Raw genomic sequence first — 9,039 nt, forward strand, 5'->3', positions numbered from 1 at the left:
CCATAGCTATACAAATTTTTTTTCTAATGGCGCACCGCTCGGGGGTGCGCCATTGCTAACCCTTCCCCCCCACTAAAATCCCCGGTCCTTTCTATCTTGCCCATCTCTCTCACCCGCCCACTGCCCCGACCCGTACTGCGCCGCCGCCGCCCCCGCCGCCTCCCCTGCTCCGACCCTCGCGCTCCAGCCGTAGTCTTCAGTCTTCACCGGCGGCGACGAGCCCTTCCGCCCCCACCATCTCCGCCTCTTCTTCCTCGGGGAAGCAGAGCCGAACTCGCCACTGTAGACGTCTCGCCCGCCCCTAGTAGACGTGCTCCCCGCTGTAGACGTGCTCGTCGGGGCCTCTCCTCCGACGTCACCGGTGAGCCACCATGCCCTGCCCTCTCCCTCTCTGCTCCTTCCTCGTTGCCCTCTCCCTCTCTGCTCGATCCCCTCTCTTCTCTGTCTCCACCTTCTGTTCTTGCCTGTGAGGTGTTTGATTAAATGTCAATTCAAACGATTGATGCAGCCGCGTCCACCGGAGCACCACGACTGCGTCTGCGACCTCATCTCTGCTCCGCCGCCGTCTACGACCTCATCTGCGACCGCGTCCACCGAGGTGAGTTCTTCCATGGATCATTTTTGTTTCTTCAGTGAACTGGCTGCAGGACCTTGACTACACGCAAATTTGGGCCTGCTCTGTGTTTGTGCTCTGTTTCTTCAGCGTTTTGCAGTGTATAGCTACAGATTTTTCTCACTGTAATACATCAAATGGTCCATATCGGTGCTAAACTGCTAATGCATGTCAGGCTTGGCTCACTTATGTTGACAGCGTATGATTGCTCTGCTCAGTATCAAGTTAAAAAGACTAGTTTATCCTCACACAAAGTCTGCCAATCTTTATAATCCCTAGTTGCAAGGGGACAAGTTACTGAACCAGCAGTAGATGTGCATATGCCATAGAACTTCTACTGTCCTACTCCTACATGCTCTTTATGTAGCTACAGCCTACAGTCAGCACTATTCTACTGTTGAAATCTTGCTGCCACTTTTAAATCTGTAATACTCATTGGTACCCCGGTTATCTGCTTGCTGTATTAGTAGCTTAGAAAATAAAACCATCCACTGTTTTTTTCACCTTTCCCCAGTGTTACTTTTTGTTTACATAAACTGTATGCATGTTGAATTATATACCATGACCAAGTTTTTGGGTGACAGCTGGTTTGACTATTTGTTTTAGAGTTCTGTGTTTCTGCAATGTGATGTGATTTCAATGTGATGTTGACAGTAGTTAATTAAACCTGCTGCTGCTGTTGTTCTGCCTGTATTCACTGCAGCTGCTGTTGTACTTGTGATCTACATATGCTTGTGTGGTTGTGTTTGTGCCCATACAACTGAAGATCTGAAATCTTTTTTGTTTAAAGTACCAGCCAATTTTCTAGGTTATGCATTCTGAAAATCTTGTGTCATTTGGTTCAGCAAATGATCTTGTCTTTGTCAATGGCTCACTGCAAAAAAGAAAACTTCTTCTTTCATTTGTCACTGCTAAGAAAGATACACTGGAAAAAGGTTCTCCTTATATTATGCTTTCTTCCGTTTATCAACAACGGAAAAGATAGGACTGAAGTGCCCTTAATTTGGAGATTTATGTATCTAGAGTGTGCAGAATTCTTTTCAGGTGTTGCAGTATGGATTTTAGTATGAGTCGTGTGTTGAACTATGTAGTGCCTCTACACTTGAACTGTATGTTGAGCTGCTAACACTGAGTAGTTTTGAGCTGTTTTACGTCGAATATGAGTTTTCCGAACTGTTTTACCTCTTAGCTTCCGATTCTATAGTCCTGGAATCTGTTAGATAAGTTGGAAAGAACTGGAATGTAGATCTGGAATGTTTCTTAGCCTGCAAGTACAAGTGAACAACTTGCTGCTATTAGATCTGGAATGGAAGCTCACATAAGTTGATCTGCTTTTTGTCCATATGAAAGCAGAGGACCATATGGTCTATGGCCTTTTCATCCATATGAAAGTAGAGGCACATTGTGGTGCTAGTTTGCTGGGTTTTTTCTCCGACCATCGTGTCGTGATGATTTTGCAGGTACCCCGAGAGGCCCTTGAGTTTGCCGGAATGTCGATTAACTTCCGTTCCGGCAAATTCGGGTACTCCATATGTCCTATTTTCAGCAAAGGTCATGCTGAAATTTTCCGTGAATTTTAGCATGACTTTGCTAAAAATAGGACATATGGGGTACTTGCGACTAATGCATGGGCCGGGGTATCTTAGTACTTAATTAGAAGATACCCATATATATCAGTCAACCTAGGGTGCCTCGGCATCGATAAACCCTAAATGATGAAAACTTAACTTAGCATTTAGGGTGCCTCGGCGTCGACAAACCCTAAATGATAAAACCTTGGCTTTTAGGGTGCCTCGGTGTCGATGAGAACCTAAATGATGTACGCTTAGGCTTTTAGGGTGCCTCGGCATCGACAAACCCTAAATGATAAAGGCTTAGCTTTTAGGATGCCTCGGTGTTGACAAACCCTAAATGATGAGACCATGATCTTGTTCCTTGACAATACCCAACTTTTTGACCAAACTTTTTTCCTATTTAGAGCGAAACATGGCCCACAACGATGAGGCCGGCGGTTCGGGCGGCAAGCAATTCTGGGAGCTGTCCCAGGAGATGGAGGAAGAACCTCACCGCTATGAGGACGCCGCCGCGGAAGACACCGATCCTGACTACACAACCCCTAGTGGCGTCGGGGATGACACCACTGATGGTGCCGCCAAGGATGCCACCACTGATGATGGTGGCGCACGCACAGATGGCAGCCAATCGAAGAGGCAACGGAAGGACCGGCGCCCGAACGTGCTCGGCACCGTCAAGGATGAATTTACTGAAGTGAACTCCGACGGGCATCCAACGGCGCCCAAACATGTAGTCAAGGGGTACTCGGTTCAGCTCGGGTGCATTCTCCGGAGCACCGTCTCCATCAACACCGAGAACCTAAGGCATAAGGACCGAGGGAATTTGCGCAGCCTCCTCTTCACGAAGCTGCACGAACGATACAAGTTCCCCGCTGAGTTTGCAAACACACGCCTCTCAGGGAATAAAGTGAACAGTGCTGCCCTGACGAGGATGAGCACGGCCCTGTCTACATGGAGAAGCACGGTGAAGGCAATGATTGAAAAAGGTGATAGTTATGAGAAGATCAAGGCGAAATATCCTTTGATGAGCGAAGATGACTACAAGGAGTTCAAGATCAAGTGCGAGAGCAGCGCAACCTCCGAATCAAGTCAGTGGGGGAAAGAAATGCGGGAGTTGAACTTACGGGTCCACCAACTCGGTCCCGGTGGTTACAGAGTGGCGGAGCCTATATGGGACAAGGAGGACGCGGAGCGTGCCGAGCAAGGCCTACCGCCCCGCTTCGAGAAATTATGTGACAAGCAGACCAGGAACTTTGTTAGGGCCCGGTACAAGGAGGACCCGGTAACAAAGGAGCTTACCACGGATCCGAAGACCAGGGCGCTTGAGCTTGTTCTGGTAAGGAATACACCCCTGCGTAATTAGCTCCATATGGTTGCATTCTAATTAATGAAGCCAAATTTCTAAATGGTTCACATTCCTTCCGGAGGAGGCTGAAAGCAGTAGCGCGGGGTCGTCTCAGAGCTCCCCTTTTGACACCCCTTTAAATAGGGCGTTGAACGTAATGAAAAACAAGGATAAGCTCAGTAAGCCGTCGTCAGCTGGTCGTGTGGCCGGCAAAGGCTTGTCCACAAAATGGTCGTCATACTATACCGCTGGTGGGCGAAAGGAGAAAAAGACCAGCTCGGAAAGCCAGTCGCGCGAGGTTCAAGAACTCAAGGCACAAGTGGCGCGGATTCCGGAGATTGTCCAAGAGCAAGTGCAACAACCACTGGGAACGACGCTCACCGCCATTGTGCCTAACTTGATTCAGGGGCTGACGACGTCGATTGCGGGCGGCCAACAGGGGCCTCCCCCGGTTCCCAGCTTCACGGCCAGCAACTCGCACAACACGCAGGCGGCGCCATTGGTGTCTCCGGCGGAAGCGGTATTCGTGTCTCCGGCGCCGGCACGGGCATTGGAGCTTAATGCACCCGGGTGTACGCCGGCCGGCACCTCGCCAGCAAGCGGCCCCTCCGTCAGTTGCACGCGCACGCCCGCCGTTGGCGGTGCCTCGACATTAGCCGAGCTCGACGGCATCACGGTAACTAAGCCTCTCGGCCAATGACTTCATCTCCTTGACTTTGACTGGGCATCCCTGACGCCCTACATGTTTTCGCAGGGCGCCACCGATGTTCCTTGCACTCTCCTGCACTTCGTGGGCAGCGAGTTCGTCTATGTCGCCAAGGGCAGAATCGTCAAGCGGGCAACCGCGTGTTCCACGGTAATCCGATGCCACCCACCATGTATAGGGTTGAACTGGTTCAGGTGCTGCCAGGCTGCGACGAGTTGTTACCTCCGATTCGGCCCGCTGGGGCCGACGAAGATGATGTGATGACCCTCAGCGCCTGCGTAAGCTAGCCCCTGCTTTGGCCGAAGAGCCAGATTCGTTTGGGGGCGGGGGACACCACCCCACAGACAAGACCGCCAGTCGTGCCAGCGCCAAGCCATGGCAAGAACGCCGCAATGCTACCGGACATGCCGGACATCCCTATGGCACAGGATCCGGACATGCATATGGCACAGGATCCGGACGACGACGACAACGACCGCGGTACATTTTCCAACGTCGATAAGTACTTTGCCGAACATGGGTACGGTGACGAGTTCTGTGGGCCTCCTTCTCAAGCACCCAACCCTGAAAAAGATGACCGCGATCTAGCTGGTACGGCGTAGAAACCCAATTGCAACAGGCGTCGTCTGGCGTTCAGTTCTCAGGAGACGCCTCCAGCTGCCGCCTTCACCGAGCCTCAGATAGCTGAGGTGCCAAATATTATCAGCCCCAACACGCTCAAGAAGGCGGTCTGTGAGCAGAACTCGATCCCATTACAGCAGATCAGGAAGAAGGGACGGAAACGAAAGACTAACAAGGGCGCCAGTGCGAGCCAGCCGGCACCGAGTACGATCCGTGCTCAGGACGGGCCACCTTCACCTAAGGATATCTCGAGGAGGGTGCATGTGGTGGGTAGGCCGATGCTACCGACAAATATGCTCAATGCTGCAACCGGTGCTATGCGGAGTCTCCATGACAGTGTTCTTTCTTTGGAGAAGCGGCATCTCAGAGAGAATGATGTGGCATACCCGATTTTCGTGGCCAAGGTGCCAGAGGGCAAGGGCTTTGTGGATAGCGCCGTCGGGGGTACGATCGTCCTGCGGTTTGATGACATCTTTGCTATGCTTAACCTTCATGTGCTGCACTACACCTTCGTTCGGCTGTTTTCGCTGAGCATGGAGATGCGGATCATTAGAGACAAGACCCCGAACATTGTGATAGTCGACCCCTTCTACATGCGTGCCAAGATCTTGGGCAGCGCTGGGGACCGGCAAGTCGCGAGTTCACACCTCGAAGGCGTCATTCTGGAAAACCCAGATAAGGATAACTTCCTCGTGCCTTACTTTTCTGAGTAAGTCATCTCCTAACCGCCCCGTAACATATGATTTCTTAGATTTCGATCGTTCTTTTTTTTCTAACATTCCGTGTTCTGTGCAGTGACACACATTACACACTCATCCTCTTAAGCCCAAAATATTCCATGGCCACGTATTTCGACCCGGACCGTGACTCCAAGATAGACTACACAAATATCAAGAAAGTTCTTGATGATGCTCTCCCCGGCTACGCCGCATCTGGAGGCACCTTTAAGAGGCCAGTTCATAGGTACGGCAGGCACGTGTTCACCCACAATACGACGTTCCCCTGCATCAAGCAGCCGCCTGGCGGTCAGAAGGATGCCTACTACGCCCTCCATCACATGCGGGCGATCGTGCGGGACCATAATCACCTTCTGCTACCAAATAATCTCAATGATTGGGCCGCAAGCTTGGCGGCAATCCAGGACGCGGACATCCGACAAGAATTCTTTCGCATCCAATCGGAGTTTGCAGAAATCATCCATCAAGATGTCCTTCGTACCTCGGGGCAGTTCTACCTCAAATTTCAACCGTCCAACAGTGAGATAGACACAATGCTACAAATGCAGGCTGACAACGCCCGCGACTTCATGACCATCACGACTGACGGCGGCTTCATCCACGCTTCGGTCCCATGAGTCGAGTCGAAAGTAGTGATGCTATTGTAGTTCTGAAACATTGATTAGCTCATGTTGTAATTAAACTTTAATGAACTTGTATGTCTCTTTGGTTTGGACAGTCGTTCAACTTAGATGTAATCGATGCTATTTATTAGTAGGACCATGAATCGTGCTATTAATGTCTTGCTTTTCTCTTCCAATACTTTTGTTGCATACTTATATATTGCTTATGTATTGTCTGTTGTTTGGCTAGTGCATAGAGATGCCGTCGTATGTCGTGTACAAGGGTAAGGTTCCCGGAGTCTACGACGACTGGGAGGAGTGTCGGAGACAGGTTCACCGTTTCAGCGGTAACAGTTACAAAGGGTACACCACTAGGGCGGAGGCGGAATCTAGATACGCGTGCTATCTAGCGGGAGAGAGGAGGGAGCGTTGGAGAAACCGGATGAAGACCAGTTTCATCGCGATGATGCTCATCGTGATGACCGCAGCTCTCTTCTATGTGATGGTAGTTTAGATGATCGATATCGACTTGTAATGTGAAGACAAACTCGCTACTCGCGGTCTTGAGATTTGTAATGTTCTATCTTTGTTCGGTCTTTTGAATTCGGAGACTAATATGATGAATTGTACTCGGAGACTAATCTTCTATTGTATTCGATGAATCTGCTGTTGTTGTGTGGTGCTGCTTATATTCTGTCCAATAATATATTTCGTAATCTGTGTAAAAATTAGAAAAGAAAAAAATCCCTAATATACATACTAATGGCGCATCACCCCAATGTGCGCCATTAGTATGCCAAAGGATACTAATGGCGCATCACACCGCAGTGCGCCATTAGTATGCCAAAGGATACTAATGGCGCATCACCCCGCAGTGCGCCATTAGTATGCCAAAGGATACTAATGGCGCATCACCCCGCGGTGCGCCATTAGTATGGCTAGGCACATGGGTAAATATGGCCCCCTGGGAGGCATACTAATGGCGCACCGTGGCCTATACTAATGGCGCACTGCCTGGTGTGCCATTCGTATACCAGATACTAATGGCGCACCAGTGGTGCGCCATTAGTAAAAAAATACTAGTGCCGTGGTACTAGTGGCGCACCAGTAGTGCGCCATTAGTAGGCAAAACTGGTGCGCCACTAGTAGGCCTTTTTCTAGTAGTGCGACGCGGAGGCCGGCGTAGCCTGATGAAGAACTCGCGAGGCTGGTCTCCGACATGGCCTTCCATTGGAAAAGGCATCATTGGCGGGGGCAAAGCCGGCGCGCTGCCCCGTCCTCCTCTTCCCCGAGCGCCACGACCTCTGCCCTGGCCTCGCCCACGGCCTCGCCCTCTCCCCCTTCCCCTCGCGGCTGGTCCACCACCGCGGGCTCAGGAGGGGGAGGGACGCGCTGTCGAGCAGCGACCCTCGCCGCCACCGTCGAGGGACCGGGATTCCCTTTCTCCATGGCGAGTGAAAGGAAGAAGCAGAAGCAGGAGGAGATAGATGACATAAGAGTGCGGGACACCATCCCCCCTTCCCCCTCCTTATAAAGGGGCGGGGTCGGGGCTCGGCTGCCCCACTCGGTCAATCCAGCCACCAGCGGCGCTGGGAATCGAGAGCGACCCGCTGCCCCAATCAGCGACGGCCCGGTTCCCCGCCTCCACCGCTGGCCACCTCGAGCGCATGGAGGACGCGTGGCAAACATGCAGAATCGAGGGGACGGATGAAGCGACCTCTCCCCGCCCCGTGATCGTGGGGTGTGGACGCCTTGAAGACCACGACCCGGCCCCACGCAGTAAATGAGCCGCGCCCCCATGCCTCCCTCTTTTTATGGGGAAGGCGCGAGCCGCCTCTTTAACACGATGTGACGCATGCATGCGGAAACTGCCCCATGCATGCCGCCCACGTCACGCGCACCCCTCCACACCGCGCCACGCAGTGCGCAGCTCGTGGGGAGCGAAACGCGCGAAAAGTTTTACCGCGGAAAAAACCGCCCCGCCTGCCCGCGCACCGTTTTTGGGCCTGGCCCAACAACGTGTCGCGCTTATGTGTGGCCCAGGCCCGGGGGCTCCTGTCGGTGTACAAAAGGAGGGGCACACTTTTGTACCCCTCTACCTATGCACGGGCAGTCGGAGCCGCGCCCACGGTCACACCAAGCAGAACAGAGGAGGTAAGCCAAGGTAAGACCGAAGCCCAAGTTAACCAGGGCAACACCAAGACCAAGACCACAAAGTGCAGAGGGACGAAGCAGGTTCCCCCGGCAAGGCCCTTGCCGGGGCAGCCTCAGTGGCCCCGGCAAGACCCTTGCCGGGGGACCTCGCCCCACACCAACAGTGTGAGCCACCCTTGAGCCCACGCTCTCCACCATCACGTTGGGCCACGGCTCGGGAGGCACCTCCATGGTGGCATGCAGATCTTTGTGAAGACAAGGAACATTCAAGATCAGATGAGGATTAGAAGACGACGACCCTCGGCAAGATCCTTGCCGAGGAAAGCCACGAGACCCCCGGCAAGATCCTTGCCGGGGACGACAGCGCGCCACGGCAAGACCCTTGCCGGGTGGCCGACCCTTGCCGGGCCATCCGGCAAGGCCCTCACCAAGGACGCCAGCAGGGCCACTGCCAGGCGTGCACCAACCAAGTCTCCATCGCCGTTCGCATGCAGCTGCCAGCCCGACCAGCTGGGCAGGCACCTGCGTGGCAACATGCAGCTCCCAGGCCAACTCATCAAGTGCCCTCGTGGCGGCATGCAGATCTTCGTGAAGGCTCCACCACCGCGCCACCTCAGCTGCCTGCCTGCCTACATGGCACCGCATGCATCGCTGCCAGGGCGCGCGTCGAGGCGGGGAGGAGCGGCG

The sequence above is a fragment of the Triticum aestivum genome, chromosome 2D (genome assembly GCF_018294505.1).
Source record: "Triticum aestivum cultivar Chinese Spring chromosome 2D, IWGSC CS RefSeq v2.1, whole genome shotgun sequence".
NCBI lineage: Eukaryota > Viridiplantae > Streptophyta > Magnoliopsida > Poales > Poaceae > Triticum > Triticum aestivum.